This window comes from Sapajus apella, unplaced genomic scaffold (assembly GCF_009761245.1).
Source record: "Sapajus apella isolate SASKATOON/1434 unplaced genomic scaffold, GSC_monkey_1.0 scaffold27, whole genome shotgun sequence".
NCBI classification, from domain to species: Eukaryota; Metazoa; Chordata; class Mammalia; order Primates; family Cebidae; genus Sapajus; species Sapajus apella.
The window spans coordinates 8,983,039-9,001,663 of record NW_022436967.1 but is presented as its reverse complement, the minus strand read 5'-3'; the positions used below and the strand labels follow the sequence as shown (position 1 = coordinate 9,001,663).

General features: G+C 33.8%; 1 long non-coding RNA gene across 1 annotated transcript in view; it reads right to left on the bottom strand.

The window, feature by feature from the left end:
* Nucleotides 1-4,109, bottom strand: part of LOC116560773 — an 11,357-nt gene extending 7,248 nt beyond the window's left edge. The window contains exon 1 of the long non-coding RNA XR_004273131.1: nt 4,098-4,109. This is a non-coding gene — a long non-coding RNA (uncharacterized LOC116560773). The remainder of the gene's footprint in view (nt 1-4,097) is intronic.
* Between the last annotated feature and the right edge of the window lie 14,516 nt (nt 4,110-18,625).

The window sequence follows — 18,625 nt, the reverse complement described above, 5'->3', positions numbered from 1 at the left end:
TGTCTCGAACCGGGGGGGGGGGGGTTGGGGGGGGGGGGAGGTTGGCGACTGGGTGTTAGGAGCGTAACAACACTGGCAGGGGAAAAAAAAAAAAAAAAAAAAAAAAAAAAAAAAAAAAAAAATACAGGCTGCAGTATTTTGTTGCTTAGATAATAAGAGTGGGAATGGGGGTTTCTTCTTACCACTTTTCGGACACTCCTAACACCCCGTAGCCTGAAAATAAAGGAGGAACAGTCTGCAAGTGAATTAAAAGCAGGGGAGGATTAAGGCCATCCCCATTGTTGAGATGTGATGACTTAACAGGATAGAGGGAGGAGAAAAGTAGCAGACCGCATGGTAAGTGAGAGAACCGGCTTTAGTATGTACACAGACATCTTACTGGAGAGGAAAATTCAAGGAAGAATTTTACTGCCACTGCAGGCTGTGCGTTTGAAGGCATCCTGGCTTATCTTATTATTGTTGTTGTTGTTATTCATTACCGCTATTACTTATATATTAGTGTTTTGACGTTATTGATGCGACAGGAGGGTGAACTTTGTCGATTCTTTTGTTCATGAGACGAATGCAATTACCCAGCTCCACTTTGCTTGGGCTATGATATAGGAAACAAAATTAGGCCTATCTTAAGAAAACAAGAATGAAGAATAGCTTATCAGATCAAAAAAATTACTGTCATTTGGATAAGAATTTGCCTGATGTACAAAAATTTGCTTGGTACTCTCAAGTTTTTATGTTTCCAAAATATGCTACATAAGTGCTAGAATTTATTTATTGGTATCTAGTTAGAAGAAAATAAAAGTTACCCCATTAGTAACACAAAATTTTATTCCAATATTTTTCATCACATGAGGGACATTCCACAGGCTATAAAAATTCTCAATAAAACTGTAAACCTCATTGAATTGTCTCACACTGAGTTGAATATCAATAAAACTACAATTTTATTGGTAAGTGCTGGACAGCAAAAATGGGAATCACATTGATTTACATTATCATAGTTTAATATCCTTTAATAGATATTGTTCCTTAGATTTACTTTTCAAATACCTTTCTTCTCTCTTTAAAACTACTTTTTCTGTGGGACTTTCTTTCTCAGAAATTTCATCTATTTCCGTGTTCTAAGTATGAATGAATCCTGAAAGTTTATCCTAGATTAGCATTTCAGTCTCCTTGACACTCAGCCTTGGATATCTACAAGGAACTGAAATTTGGCAGGTTAAAAAACAAGCCCATTCATTTTTATACCTCAATATTTCCCAAAACATTTATGTCCTCTAGACTTTTTTATTTCATTAAATGGATCTAGATTTTTGAACTTGATGATTATCCCTCCTTTATTTTTTTGTATTTAACAATGCAAATTCCATTTTTATAATATGTCAATACTTTATTCTTACATTTCCATCTTTAGACCATTTCCTCTAATGCAGAGCCTCTTAATTCCTTAACTATTTGAAAAGTCCTTCCAAATGTAATTCTCAGGGTTATTTCTCCTATCTTCTTTATTTGTCAACAGTACCCCACTGCTGATTAGTCTTCTCAAGGTGCAATCCCTCTGCTACTCTATCTACCTTTGGGGTCCACTTCAAATGCCATTACTTCATTAGAACTTTTTTCAGTGTCATAATTATATACATATATATAACTATATATACACTGCCACTGACAGCCTTAGTGTGAATACATTCCACCAAGCGGATGTTACACACAATTTGAATGTATTAATTTGAATGGATATTGGTATCCATTCAATAGAATATATATGAAATATACTATATATATACTGTATACATACTCTCTCTCTCTCTCTCTCTATATATATATATATATATATATATATATATAGAGAGAGAGAGAGAGAGAGAGAGAGAGTCCATATCAATCTGGAAGATACACATAAAGCTAAATAATTGAAGTAAATTTAATAGGATTGAGTTACACATTGTTACTTTGGAAATATTGTAGTGGTGGTTTCAATAATATAGACATATTTCAATATTATAGACTCTTGGTCATGTGAATTTTTTGTAAAAATTTTCCCCGATATATCATCACCCATGATTAATGTTTTTGGAAATGTGATCAATTTTATGTTGATTACCTCATTTCCCCCCACCAAGTATAAAATTGAGATGCCAAGCATGGTGAGTTACTCATCTTTGTATTCCAGGCTGTAACTTGCATGAAAAAGATGAACGTTAAATATTTACTAAATTTTATCAGTGAGTCTACTTAGGCTCTATGAATTTATAATTTATTTTCCAGCAAACAAAGGGGAATTTATTTATCTATCTATCTATCATCTATCATCAGTCTATCTATCTATCTCCCTATCTACTTACTTATCTCTCTATCGAATATATTTCTTCCACTTGTGATGCAATTGAAGAATTACTTAGGGCCACATTGCTACCAGGAAACACAAATGCTCACAAATAACTATTAATATTCTTTTGCTTTGATTTATTAGAAAATATTTTTCCTCTAAACTGGGAAAGACATTAATGCTTTCTATTAGGATAAAGTGACTGCTAAAAATACTGGAGGTTCTTTTCACCGAAGAGTTAGGCTATTGGGTCAGAAGCTATTGCCATTGACGGTCTTAGTGTAAATGCATTCCACAAAGTGGATGTTACACACAATTTGAATGAGTTAATCTGAATGGATATTGGTATTGAAAATGGCATATTTTCAGTGAAATTGAATGAAGCATTCTAATTTGTCTTCAAATTCAGTAAAATTTCAATTAATAGGAGAAAAAACAGGGAGATATGTAATTCATATACCCAGTAATTCTTTAGCTAGTTATCCTCTACATTTGCTGTTTTCTATTTTCCTGTATTACTCAGTCTAAAGCAACTTCTACTGCTTCTCCCATGATAGTTAGAGTTGCACATATGCTGAATCTTATAAACATGTCTGCTATGAAATTAAAAATAAGTGTGGTTTATTTGAGATGATCACATATTTTCTTAGTTGCTTTTTGGGTTGTATGGCTCCAATAGCACACGGTACCCTCAGCTTCTGTTTCATTAATTCACATTAAATAAACTATGAAACTAGTGCTAAAATGGACAATTCAACAATTAAAGAGATGGTAAATGGAGATAGTATATTTACTTTACCACTGCCTTCATTATTCTAAATCTTCTAACAGCAGCAATAAAATATTTTAGCAAGAGTTTCTAGATGCAATAAGAATTTAATTTTCTTCTCAGAAAGAGGAACTTGTTTATAACTCACCAGAGAAGGCTGAGCTTATAAGATATTTAATTGTTCCTATTGTGATATAATTCGAGCCTAGAGTAATTTATTTTCTCTTTCAATGTGGAAGATACAAATAAAGCTAAATAGTTGAAGTAAAAATTAATAGGATTGAGATACAAATTGTTACTTTGGGAGTATTATAGTGGTGGTTTCAATAATATAGACAGAATATGCATCTCTGTACCTCCATCATATAAAGGGCTTTGCTGATTGTCATGTGTAAGTGGGCAGTGTGTGGAAAAGTATGCTGAGTAATGGGAAGCAACTTTTCTTTCTTGTTTTTTTTTTTTGTTTTTTTTTGAGACAGAGTTTCCCTCTTGTTGCTCAGGCTGGAGTGCAATGGTACAATCTTGACTCACTGCAACCTTTGCCTCCTGGGTTCCAGCGATTCTCCTGCCTCAGACTCTTGAGTAGTTGGGATTACAGGCATCCGCCACCACATCTGGCTAATTTTATTTTTAGTAGAGATGGGGTTTCACTATGTTGGCCAGGCTGATCTTGAACTCCTGACCTCAGGTGATCCACCCACCTCGGCCTCCCAAAGTTCTGGGATTACAGGTGTGAGCCACAGCACCCAGCCGGGAGCAACTTTCATCTATATTACATTCACAACAGTGGTGAGGCTAAACACCTCACTTACATATGGGATCTGCTTTTCAGGCAAACACCCTACATCTTTGCTTTAAAAAGCTACCCTTGTACTGACTATGTAAGGCATTTAAGTGTTGCTTAGTACAGGGGATTTTGAGCTCTTGGTCATATTGTCTGTAAAGAACTGTTTTTGCCCAATATTGTTCAGTGTTAGTCACAGTAGCAGATATTTGAAAAACATAATTTCTTTTTTCTTTGAGATAGTATGTCTCTTTCTGTCACCCAGGCTGGAGTTCAGTGGCTTGATAATAGCTCACTGCAGCCTCAAACTCCATGATGGCAATTCTCCTGGCTTGGCCTCCCAAAGTGTTGGTATTACAGGGATGAGCCACTGCTCTTGTTTCATAATTTCCATATAGCCATTTCCAGTGGCATCATACTGTATATGTAGAACTTAATTATTTTTTTAATACTCTTTTTTTGACATTATAAAAGTAAGGCATGGATTTAGAAACTTGGAAAATGTTTACAAATGTATAGAACAAAACATTTGTCCATAATTTTAAAACACATGGACAACATTTTAATATATTTTTGCCACTTTTTTGGATTGCATGTGCATGATCGTACATGCATGCATTGAATCTAACATTTAAATGTATGAAGTGCTGGACACTGTGGAATATATACACACGCACATGCGCGCACACACATACACACACATACACCCCTATGTGTATTTGAATTTTTCATTTTATGTTATATTGTTATTGGAAATGCCCCATGCCATTAATTGTAACAAAATGGCATGAATGGCTGATGTTAGATATACTCTAATTCATCTGTTCATTTCTCTATTGCGAAACATTGATTCTTTTCAGTTTTTATTACTACAAATTCTATTGTAATGAGTTAACATCTAAGGAAAGTTAATATTCTATAAACTGTACTGTGATGGTTGAGTGTCAACTTGATCAAACTGAATGATGCAAAGTATTGTTCCTGGGTGTGTCTGTGAGGGTGCTGCCAAAGGAGATTAACACTTGAGTCAGTGGGCTGGGAGAGATGACCCACCCTCAGTTTGGATGGGCACAAACTAATCAGCTGCCAGTGAAGCTAGGATAAAAGCAGGCAAAGGAACATGGCAAGACTAGATTGGTGAAGTCTTCCAGGCTTCACCTTTGTCCTGTGCTGGATGCGTCCTGCCTTCAAATATTGGACATTAAGTTCCTCAGCTTTTGGACTCTTAGACTTACCCCAGTGATTTGCTAGGGGCTCCTGGACCTTTCCCACAGACTGAAGACTGCACTGTTGGCTTTTCTACTTCTGAGGTTTTGGGACTCAGACTGGCTTCCTTGCTCCTCAGCTTGCAGACAGCCTGTTGTGGGACTTCATCTTGTGAATCTGCGAGTCAATATGCATTAAAACTCCCCTCTATACACACATCTATCCTATTAGTTCTGTCTCTCTAGAGAACCCTGACTAGTACACACACTAAATGATCTTCTTTCAGAGTTTGCCCTGCATGTTCTATCCAGCTGATAGTGCACATGGCAAAGACAACACCTTTTTTATTGTCTAGTTTAATAGTATAAAATATTCCTGAAACCTAATATTTTAAAATTCCTAACTTGTATCCCTCTTACAAAAATGTTCTATATAAGTTACTTATAAAATCACCAGCTACTTTAAAAACCACTGGTCCTTTTTTTTTTTATTTCTCAGTCCTTCTCATCTAGCTGTGATTTGTTTTTTATTTCCTCAGTTTAAAACCTTCTTTCTAAAAGAAACTTTCCTTTCAAGCTTTGAGCAATCACCAAAATGTACTCAGTCTTCTTTCTGGACTTTCTCCCTTGTGGAACTCCTTCATTCTAAGGACTTCAATGACAAGGCCATGTGAATTAAATCGATTTGTTTTAACACATATCTTCTGTCTTACTATTGATGAAAAAACTTTGAATCAGATCATACACCATGTGATTGTGATTTTTTTTCCCCTTACTTTATATACTTAATACAATGCTATTAGCACTACTGCTACTGCTATTAATAGTAATGCTTACTGGCCATTTGCTATAGTTGGACCAAGTATTGTGAAAAGCGCTTTATTTATTCGCAACATGTAAATTCACCTTGAAAATATTCTATGAAATATATATATATAGTTAATATTATTTCACAAATAAATAATATGAGTTCTCAAGGCTCTGTAATTTGACAAGTTCTATATGACCCTAAAGAGCAGATATAACTTACTATACTATTCAGTTTAATCACAAACCGTGTATTGCACATAAGACTTTATCATATTTACAAGTAGTTTCTTTGTAAGTCAGTTGTTTCTTATTGCCTAGTCCAAAATGCAATATAAAGTTTAACCATGGATTTTAGCAGTAGACCTGAGAGAAAACAACTCAGAATTTGAACCTGAAGCATAGGATGATAAATAGTTCTCTTGTTAAATGTGTGGTTCTTTCATGCCTTATTTGGGTCCATCTGTTTTCAATTTGCAAAGTATGTTTTAATTATTATGTTGTAGTATTTTTTTTTGTCCTCCTTAGTCAATGAGACCTGGATAGTGGACATAGGGTTGGCTGTGAAAACTTTCGTTGATGAGTAAACACAGCCACAGATCTCCAGATATCAGGAACTGTGGGGCCAGCACTTGTGGGCAATATGAGCCCATTCTGGGACACATTTTCTGTCCTGGGCTACCTAGCTCTCTATTTACCAGCTTTGTTACCTCTATGGCTCCACAGTGCCTCTATCTTCTTCTTCTTCTGTCTTCACTGTTCCATAAGATTCCTGTCCCGAAAAAAATGTGTTCTCACAGTTATTCTCCTGATTGAGGAAAGGCTCATGGCTCTCTTGAAGTTTTTCTTCTAGCTAGATTTATTTTCTTGTTAACAAAGAAGCAATAAAACATTAATTTTGAAAAAAAAAATGTGATCCAAATTATCCCCTAGGAAGAAGGAAGTCCCAAGCCCAGGGTCCCAAGGCAGTGTGGTCTAGTTGTTGAGCTTATGGGCTTTGACTGTAGATCTGATTTCAGTCCCACATCAGTCACTGGCCAAGTTCCTTAATCCTTGAGAGACTTAATTCCATCATGTTTAAAATGGGAAAACTGCACAAACAAGCTATATTTCATATAGCTGCAAAGAAAGTCTTTTTTTATTTTGTAGCAATGAGCAAAAAGGGAAAATGGGAGAAAGAGGGAAGTGGAGACAGTAACTGAGAACAGTGTTTTCACCTACTCGACTGGCTGGAAGTGCTTTAGGGGTCTAATTACTGTCAATCAATACATGCCAGTTGATTGATATCAAGTTTATTAGACAAAGATAATTATTGCATTTGTAAGTAAAAAAATATACTGAAACTATCATTAATCTTGTCCAATTGCTAAATTTGAAAAATGAGAGTACAATTTTCATTTCAAAAATCAGGTTATTCCCTTGATTTATCTCTGCATTCTTTCCCTTCATAGCTGGTTGCTTAACTACATATTACCTTTTTATTCTTCTTCTTTGTTTCATAGCATACCCTCATTTGCATTTCTAAAATCGGATGTTCCTTTCACATAACACAGTATCCTAATTAAAATATTAAAAGATGGTTTTTGAATGAAGAGAATGTACGTTGCCATAAAAATGTTCAGAGTAATGCAGCATGGTTTTTTATATATATTTCAATTACACTTTCTCTGTAAATTATTTCTAGTTATTTGGTTAACCCTCTCAGCTTTTTAGGATGGATTAAAAATATGGAAGTGCAACTGCAGGCAAAAATAATTATGACAAATAAACAGTAAATTCACAGTAAAATTGGAGGGAAAAATAGGTACTTATTTTCTATTTAATTCTTACTAAAATTAATCTAGTTTCGTTGATCAATTGATTGATTGTTTATTTATTCTTCACGTACAAAATAGAGCTCATCACATTTTTGGTCCACAGCTTATGTTCTCAATCTGTGAAAATCCATTCTCTTGTTTTATTTTACTTTTACCTCCTTCCTTCATCTCCATTTCCATTCCTTCACCCTCTCTGAGATATTTGAAGTACACCCTCAAATATTTACAAATCCCTTCAATATCTATGTGTCTATAAGTACTTTAAGCTAACTAAAGAATGACTTATTCTGTTTCCTACTCTGCTTACTCAACACTATGAATTTGAGGTATGCTTATTATTGCTGGATGTCTCTCCAGTTTATTGCTTTTAACAGAATTTATTTCATTGTGTTCATCATTACATTAGGTTTAGCCAGGCTTTCTTCAACTTTCTGCACCCCTCTACAGCAGCATGATAAATACCATGGAAGATCTGTTTATGAACTTTAGAGTGCCAGCACTAGGTCACAGAATACACATTTATAACTTTTCTAAAATTTCCAATATGACGTTGCAGAATGGCTGAACCAGTTTAATTGGTCTAGGTTATCATCTTTTCTACTTCTTCAGAAACATGCAATGACATCCACCTCTTTAATTTTCGTTATTCTATTAGAAATAAGTGATAACTCGTCAACTTATTTTCTAGTTCCATGCATAGTTCCCTAGGAGACTGCACAGTTGGAATCCTGGCTCCACCACACTCACAAGTTATGTGACTTCAGGTAAGTTTCATAATTCCTCTGCCCTTCAGATCTTCATCAGTAAAGGGAAATATTAATAACACTAGCACTGAATTCATATGGGTACTGTAAAAGCTCTATGAGCAAAGATGAATAAGAGCACTTTGAACCAGGTCCAGCATGTTATAGGCACTATTTATGTGTCACTATTATTTACCAAAATATAAATTCCATGAGGGCAAGATTTCTGTTTATTTTTTGCTTTAATCTCAGTGCCCATAACAGTGTCTTTACATGATGAAGTATGTTGGTGGTATAGAATTTTTATTGCATTCCTGAAAAACACTTAATCACAGTGTGTCATTTTTAATACATTATGGGATTCTATTTTTCTAATGTTTTCCTGTATTAGTGTTATAAACTCAGAAAATTATCCACCAAAGGCAATGTGGCAAAGAAAGAAAAATATAATTTAAATCTTTCTCACTCTCTCAAGCTAATCTGCCCTCCTCTGCCTGGGAGCACTTTGTCTCAACTATTCCCCCAGGATTTTCTGTAGCCTTTAACCTACTTTTTCAGAGTTTTTTATTTTTTTAAATTCCATAGCATTGAGTTATGGAAGGGAGTCAGCAGCCTAGACTAATTTGCTCCTTCTTTTATTAATCAAATTTGCAGATAACCCAATGCAAAGAAGAATCACAAATTTATTCAGTGAAACAATTAAGATTAAAATAATATGTATTTGCTGGATTGAAACAGCAAAATTCAATTTAATATAAATATAAATGTAAAATATTTTATTTATAATTAAAATTCTATTGTCAATATATGGGATATGCAAGAATTAATAGCGTGCTATATTAAATTATTAAGAGTAATTAGTTGACCAATAGATTGAATATGAGATAGCAATGCATTGTGGAGTCAAAAAAAATCCTTTGGGATATCTGCTTCTGGGAGACTGCATGTTCTGATAGAACTTCCTACATCAGAAAACTGGTCTGAAATAACACAGATATTTTTATGTAATGACAACTTGCAAATGTAAGCAAGTTTTTCATTGATATTGAAAATTCAAATTTTTCTTCCTTCTTCTCCTGGTTTGTCTCCTCCTCATCTTTATTATCTGTGAACTTGTATCTGAGCTAAAACAAGGAATAATGAGGTATGTGAAGGAACAAAGCTGTCCTAAAACAGATAACAAAAGAAGTGTTGCAATGGAACACTGATTCTCTGGCCAGTAGACAGGTTTCTGAGCTGAGCCTGGAACTCTCGCATTGATCTGGGGCCTTCACTGGAGTTAAAGAGTCCCAGATCATTGGCAACTTATGCCTCTCCTAGAAGGTGTAAAACTCCCCTAGAAAAAAGTATTCCCAATAGATTTATAAGATTTCAACAAATAAGATCAAGGAATGAGTTTACAGAGGTAACCAAGCATATAGTGAGGGAAACCACAAACAAGTTGTGTCAGCTGAAACAGTTAACATGGATAGACACTACACCACCCATCACAAACTGCAAGAATGCTCAGATATAGGCTATATAATGGTTATAAACAATTTTTTTCCAGTTTAGGGAATACAATTCTGAAACAAAACTGAAAGTGGATGGCATTCATGAGAAAAAAAAATTGGCAGACATATTAGTTGCATCTGGTCTTGCAACTTATTCTAAAGATTCAGCTCATCATGATGCAATTACTACAACTGGATCTACTGAAATCCAATATAACCCAGCAATTGCAATACTCCGTATATACCCAAATGAATATAAACCGTTATATTATAAGGACACATGCACATGTATGTTCATTGCAACACTATTCACAATAGCAAAGACATGGAATCAACCCAAATGCCCATCAATGACAGACTGGATAAACAAAATATGGTAAATATACACCATGGAATACTATGCAACCATAAAAAATGTTTTTAAAGGCATTAAGTAAGTGGCTTTTAGGGATGACCAGGCATATTTAAAAAAGAAACAATAGAACTTTCAAATATCAAAAATATAAAAATGTAACAACAGCAACAAAAACATACACAAAAACCTCAGTTCAAAAATTTAAAGGGTTTCTACATAGCTTAATGCAGAATTATTCCAACATCTATCTGAAAGAATTATCCAGGATTCAGCACAGATAGGACAGCTTACAGAAAATATGAAAGAGAAATTAAAGAAAACTACAGCTAGAAGATCTAATTAGTGTTCCAGAGATCAAGAATAGAGACAGTAGAAGAAGGAAAATACACTGAGGAATAATGACTAGGAGTTTTCAGAAGTGATGAAAAAACATGAATACACAGATTGAAAAAGATTTGGCAAAAGACTTTTGTTTGTGAGACTGTGATATACATAACAGTAAATACTAAGAACTATGAAATGTGAAAAGACAAAGGTATTGCCAATGACACTATTCAAGAGGAAAAATAAATTTTATTCAATGATAAAGAAATCTTAATAGTAGTTAGCATTGTCCATAAGTTTAAATAAATATCTGAAATTTGTCTAAGAGACTGCCTGTGATGTTTTTTGATGAAAAAATTGTGATCAGTGGGCCACTTGAACCTTAGCACTGTAAAACTGTGTAACTCAAAAAGGCAGTAGCAACAGTGCCTTGTAAATAACTGTCCTAGATGATTGACATGTTTAGGGGTTTGAGATTATTTTGAAACACTTTTGTGAAAATTATGCATAATGAGAAAATCATATGTCCAAAATTAGAATACAGCAGTAAGTGCTTTTTAGTGAATAAATGGCAAGCCAAATGAATACTTTGTTGAAAGTTTTTATTTTTCCCTTCATTATATTAAAATTGTATGGAGAGCTTTTAATATTGGGCAATGTTTTCCTTAAAAAGTTACGTTATATTTTCAGTTTCAGCTCTGACATATAAAAAACAGAAGCAGTCACTCTTGCCCAACAAACAAAAAGATAAGCAAATTAAAAAGTAATGAATTTTCTAAAAGCCATCTTAAAATTGAAGTCCCAGGGCAAATTGCCACTCTGAAATATGGAGAGACAGGTCAACAGAGAGAATCACAGCCAAGGTCGGTTTAGCTGAAGCAGAAGCCACTGGTGCCAGTGACTGGTGGGAACACTTAAATAGTAATTTCGATGATTTGCTAGAGGCTACATGTAAACGAGTTTGAGTTTACACGCAGCCTCTAGTAAACTAGTTTGAATTCACAACCTAGTTGCATATAGTTCGAGAATTAGAAATTCCTGGGAGACCAGTCTCCCACTTCTTTTCCTTTTGAGTTAAAGAATTTAGATCTCTAGGGGACTGATTTCCTGACAGAATTCAACCTAGGCCACAGTGTTGAAAGCACCAAATCCTAACCAACAGATTACAAGGTGGAGTGGCCTTTGGGGGCCCAGTCTTATGCAGGTGTAGGGAAAGGAAAAGTAACTACAGGTACTTTAAAGTACCCAGAACACTCTCCATAATAAAGGCCTGCTTTCTAAATGAAACTAGTGTACCAGAGCCTTATATGACTTGGAAGGAAGAACAATTAGCCAATGGTAGCATTTCTGTCTCCTGTAAGGAGAGAGAATAAAGGCTAAGAAATGCTGAACATCACAGTTTAGAGAGTCAGGCTCACTGAACACTGCGATTTAATCACAAAATTATAGAATGTTTTCTGTTCCTAACACTTTACCATCACATCAGCAGTGCTCCAATATAAGAACAGTGGATTACAACTGCGAGAGCTGGAAGACACAGAATCTATTGAAGGAGTTCTTAGTGAAATCCAGAGACGATAGAAGAAGAAACAGACAAGGGAACTAGAAGAAACTGATGCATCTGGCACCTACAGCTTGTGCGGCATTGTTCTTAGCAAGATCAACACAGGTCCTCACACTAAAAGCCTAATTACCTCAGTTCTTATTACTCAGTACATCCTGTGTGGCTTTCAACAAAACATTTAAAAACATGATAATAGGAAAAAAAATCTGGAGAAGCAAAGCAAGACTCAGAACCCAATGTGAATATAACATTAATTCTGTAATTAGCAGAAAATGAATTTAAATAACTGACTAAAATGAGGCCAGGTGCGGTGGCTCACGCCTGTAATCCCAGCACTTTGGGAGGCCAAGGCAGACAGATTATGAGGTTAGGAGTTCGACACCAGCTGACCAACTTAGTGAAACCCCGTCTCTACTAAAAATACAAAAATGAGCCAGGCGTGGTGGTAGGTGCCTGTAATCCCAGCTACTCAGGAGGCTGAGGCAGAAGAATCGCTTGAACCCAGGAAGCAGAGGTTGCAGTGAGCCGAGATCGTGCCACTGGACTCCAGACTGGGCAACAGAGCAAGACTCCATCAAAATAAATAAATAAATTACTAAAATCTTAAGGGCTCTGGTAGAAAAAATAGACAGCATGCAAGAATAGATGAGCATGGTAGACAAATGAAAACTCTGAAAGAGAATGAAAAGGAAATGCAAGAAATCAAAACTGTAGCAGAAATGGCAGGTGCCTTTGATGGATTCCTAGCTAGAGTGTGCACTATCAGTAAAAACAAAATCAGTGAGCTTCAAGATATATCCATAAATACTTTTTGCAAAGATAAAAGAAAAATGAAGACAAAAATTCAAAACACAATATCCTGAACTGTAGGACAATTACAAAAGCTATAAATGCATGTAATAGGAATATCAGATGGAAAAGAAAAAGTTATTCTTTGCTGGTGGGAGTGCAAAATGGTATAGTGATTTTGGAAGGCACTTTGGCAGGTTTTTACAAAGATAAATAGTCTTACCATATGATGCAGCGGTCCCATTCTTAGCTATTTACCCAATGAGTTGGAAAATTTATGTCTGCACATAAACATGCACATGAATGCATATAGCAGCTTTATTCATAATTGCCAAAATCTAGAAGGAAGCAACCAAGATACCTTTCATTAGGTTGAATGAATTCGACAAATACCCTATATATTACATCAAATGGGATATTATTTTCTAATAAGAGATGATCTATCAAGCAACAAAAAGACATCGAAAAACCTTAAAAGCATATTGCTAAATTAAAAAATATCAGTCTGAAAAGACTGTATATATTATGATTCTTACTGTGTGACATTCTGGAAAAGAAAATACTGTAGATAAGGTTAAAAAGATCAGTGGTTGCCAGGGTTTTGAAAGAGAGAGAATGGGGTGAACAGGTTAAGCACAGAGGATTTCTAGGACAGTAAAATATTCTGTATGTGATTGTAATGGTGGATACACGACATGCATTTGTGAAAAACATAGAACTGTACAATAAAAAGTGAAACAGTCTAAATTATGAACTACTTTATAATGTATTAATGTAGCAATACATGTATTAATTGTAACAATGTACCTCACTAATACAGGATGTTAGTAAGAGGGGAAACTATGTGTATGTGGTAGGGAGTATATGGCAACGCTATATTATCTGCACACATTTTCTGTGAATATAAAACAATTCTTAAAAGAGTATTAAACTTTTTTGTATGATTTCAACTTTTATTTTAGATTTGGGGGTACATTTGCACATTTGTTATAGGAGTCTATTAATTTAAAATGTTATGTCATGCCATCTAAAAATAATAATGTTCAACTAATTTTGACTATAAAAACAATTTTACATAGTTTCCATTTTTTACTATTCACTCAATATTAACATTCCTCAAAAAGTTTATGAAAAATACATATGAAAAATCATGTATGGATTTTAAAATTTTTACACCTTAATAAATTTATATTCACTTGTTATATCATATCTGAACCTGATCCACTTTGAGGGACTAAGACAGATAAGACATCAGTTTGAAAAGTCCTCTATCAGAGCAACATGAATTTTGATAAAACTGAAGAACAAACATTAAATGTATGATGAAGCTTGGAAGAAAGAATGGTGAAATTATTGATGCTTTATGAAAAGTTCATGGGATCAAAGCCCTAAAGAATTAGCAGTTTATAAATGGAGAACTTTTGAAGAAGAGACAAGATGATGTTGATGATTATGTCGGCAATGGTAGATCATCTACACCAACTTGTGAGAAAAAAATTCATCTTGCTCATGTCTTGATTAAAGAGGACTAATGATTAACAGGGGAAACAATAGCCAACACTGTAGACATCTCGATTGGTTCAGCTTATACAATCCTGACTGAAAAATTAAAGTTGAGCACATTTTCTACTCAATAGTTGCCAAAATCATTGTGTGCAGATCAGCTGCAGATGACTGCAGAGCTTTCAAGGAAAATGTTAAGCAAGTGAGATCCAGATCCAAGAAGAATTGTAATAAAATATGAAAGGTGGCTTTACCAGTATGATTCTGAGGTCAAAGCACAAAAAAAAAAGCAATGGCTATCAAGAGGTGAAAGTGATTCGGTCAAAGCAAAAGTGAACCAGTCAAGATCAAAGATCATGCAACAGTTTTTTGGAATATGGAAGGAATATTGTTTGATGACTTTCTGGAGAGCCAAAGAACAATAAAAGCTGTTTATTGAGAGAGTCTCGATTGCCAAAGCTTTAGTAAAGAAATGCCTGGGAAAGCGTCACCAGAGAGGAGTTCTCCACTATCACAGCAGTCCTGCTCATTCATCAAACAAGGGCAATCCTGTGAGTCTCTGTAGAAAATCATTAGGCATTCAACTTACAGTCCTGACTTGGCTCGTTCTGAATTGTTTATGTTTCCTAATAAAAGAAATCTTTGAATGCTACCCATTTTTCTTCAGTTAATAATGTAAAAAGACTGCATTGACATCATTAAATTCCTAGGACCCTCATTTTTTTAAGGACAGACTAAAAGGCTGGTATCATTGCTTACAAAAGTGTCTTGAACTTGATAGAGCTTATGTTGAGAAATTCCATTTTTTTTTTAATTTTTATCTTTAAATTTTATTTTCCAAAAATTTTTTGAAGTCTCCTCATATACTTGTGTGGTACTACACTGGTATAGTTTAATATTTGAATTTAGATCTCAAACACAGCTTTAAAGTATTGTTGAATTTGATAATTATATTGCTCAAATGAATATTTCAAATTAGAAAAAAACTATTGTCTAAACCACCATGTAAATATATACAGAGAGAGAGAGTAAATCTCATTGTTTCCAAATATAATAATGCCTTAAAGAATTAGTATTGACTATAGAAGTTTCTGAAATTAATAAAATATAAGCATCCATTGTTAACTCTCTTTGATATTATAAAAATCCAATTTATTTTTACTATGATGATGGTTCTAATTTTACTAAAGATTTGCTTGACTTCTCTGTGATGATAAGTTAACCATCCATTAGAGTGCTAAATAATTGTGGTTCCTCTCTTTTCTGAGTTCTTTCCACTACTAATCTAGATATTTATTCTTGATTTTAGTTTTTATGGTACTATCTTGACTTTGAGATTCATATTAGCCATTCATTTATCAGAGAGTCAAATGAAAAGGTAAACTCTTCCTTATACAGTGCATACCCATAGCTCAAGTGAATTTTATGCACCACAGGGAGGGACTCACCCATTTGCTAATTTCAAAGATGATTTCATTATTTCATGTGCAAATAAAGTAACATTTCTAAAATGATTAAATTGTTGATTTTTTTCTGTGTGCTTTTATGATTTCAAAGCAAATAAAGTTTTCACCTAAATATCTTTTCAGTGTTTTAAAAGTAATACTAAGGAGTATACAAGAAGGTGTCTTTTCCATAGTTATAGACAATAAGCATAAGTGTACTCACATCCTTATGTTCACTTTTGTTGAATGAACTAATAATATCAGACTCATGAGTATTTTGATGTTAAAAGAGTAAATGTTTGTTTGGCTGAAAGTATTAGTGGATATGAGACAGTATTTTAATTTATTCATTTGTTTCACCAGTCATTAAGACTAATTTACTGAATCTAATATATATTAGGCACAAAACGCAGTTTACAGAATATTTTGTTATCATAAAATTCTCATTTGGAAAGTTATTGTTTATGTTGTATCATTGAAGTACAAATAAATCTTTGAGATATTTAAACACATCCAGTATTTGGGGAAACTTTAATATTCTAAAATGTCATGCACGTTTTTCTATGCTAAATACCACAAATATGTTATAAAAATGAGTTATTTTTAAAGTTTCATTATAAATAAATAAACAAAATTGATGCACAACTTCACTCTACCGAGAAGAATGAAAAGAAATCATGCAGATAGTAGATACTAAATATGTTGACAGAGAAAGAAAGGGACTGAGACCCTGGTTGAGAACAGCTATGAAGAGGGGCAATTGGCTTCTTGTTTTTCACCATCTTGGAGTTATTTTAACATTTTATTATATCTAAGTATCTTGTTGTACCTTGGCTACTGCCTAAAATGAGCATATAGGTGTACATATTAAACCAATACCTAATTTAGCTCTGTTGGAAATTCTTCCTGTGCAAGTTCCTGTTCTTTATCCTTTCATTAATGTCTTTGTAGCTAATTTAATTTATATCCTTTTACTGTTATTTTGTCATATTAATCTATAATTTATTTTTTCCCATTATAGAAGCTATCTCCACTAAATAGTAACAATTTGAAACATACAGAAAAATAGAAAAAAAAAAGATATATGCTGTATATAGTTTATTCCTAGACATAATCACAGGTAACTTGACATCCCGTCTATTTTTAAAATTTAATTGAAATGCATTTTATGAGGTTTTCCTCCTTGGTTCTTTGATTTAGAATTGTTTTCACACAGTGGTTTCTGAGGCAGCTTGCAATTTCCCCCTTCCAGGACTTAAAACATTTTGCTTAAATATCTGTTGAATTGCCTGCATTCAGCCTCCCACTCCCACACCAACCTGACTGGGTTGTAGGCTGTAAAAAAACAAGAACTCTTTGTCTTAACCATTACTGTATTTCTAGCAACTAACAAAGTACTGTGCACATAGTAGGATCAATAAATACTTGTTCATATAGAACTAATTGTTGCAAAAGTGTATATTTTCCTTTTGCAATTAACACAGTAGCGTAAGTATTTCTCCCTATTACTGTATTTACTCTTTAAGTATTTTTATGTGGTTCACCATCTGTTCATTGCATAAAAATCAATTTCAAGATTGTTGGACTCTTTGACTTACGTTTATCACCACTATAAACCAGGGTTCTTAGCAAGGCAATTTCCCACATCAGTTCCTACTTCCTCTTCACTTCTATAAACTGTAACTAAATCTTTGTAAAACAGACAGAAGCGAAGTCTTAACTCAAAGACTAATGAGCATGGCAAATCTAATGAAAAAAAATCTTAAATTTTTCTTTATGCCTGTTGGTTTATCTTGTAATTTAATAGCATCAGAGTAGACAGTAAGAGACCCTCTTCCTTCTTTTCTAAAAATATGACTTCTCTTATACGAATTACATTTAAAAACCCTTTTCTCATTCCAACATTACATTTTACATAAAAAGCAATAAACAGGGCATGAAGAAAGTTTCTATGTTTAATTCTATTTGTTATTTTAATATCGGAGGAGATCACATATTCATTCACTAATATGATTAATGGGATTACTAGAGTGTTATGTGTGTTACTGAGGCCTCAGTTTAGTGGGATGAACAGCCATGTAAACCAAAACTTATACACTTCCAAATAAAGGCCATTAACAAAATATGTAAAATATGTAAAGCTAAAAGAGCTTTATTTTCTGTGTTTGGGTTTTCATTTTATGGAATACTAGTTAAGAAGCTTCTGCTACAGGTAGCTAACGGGCTAAGATTTAGAGAATCTGCTTGGTGTGTAAAGGCAGGTTTACATATTTAAAAAAATATGTATACTTAAAGTATATGGCAAGAACAATATTGTCACCATTCTGAAAGCAACAAATAGTGTTTCATCAAATTTATTTTGTATAGTTTAGATGAAGGAGAATTTAACAGACCTCTACATTCTTAATATATCAAAATATCTTAAAACCAAGTTATCAGTTTGGATAACAAAATATCAAGTGTGCAAATATATGTAATTATTGCCTCTTGACTCCTTTTTAAGAAAGCTGTTTGGAAGCTTAATGAATTACTAAATAATAATAAATTACATATCAAAAAGGGACTTCTGTATACCTTGGGGAAAACTAAAGTTTGTATTGTCATCATTTTCTGGGAAAGCATGAATAAGTTTAAAACATGCTTTTCTACAGTGGAATAATATATCTTTCAGCTGAGAGTTTGGGGTCTTTTATGTAAATCT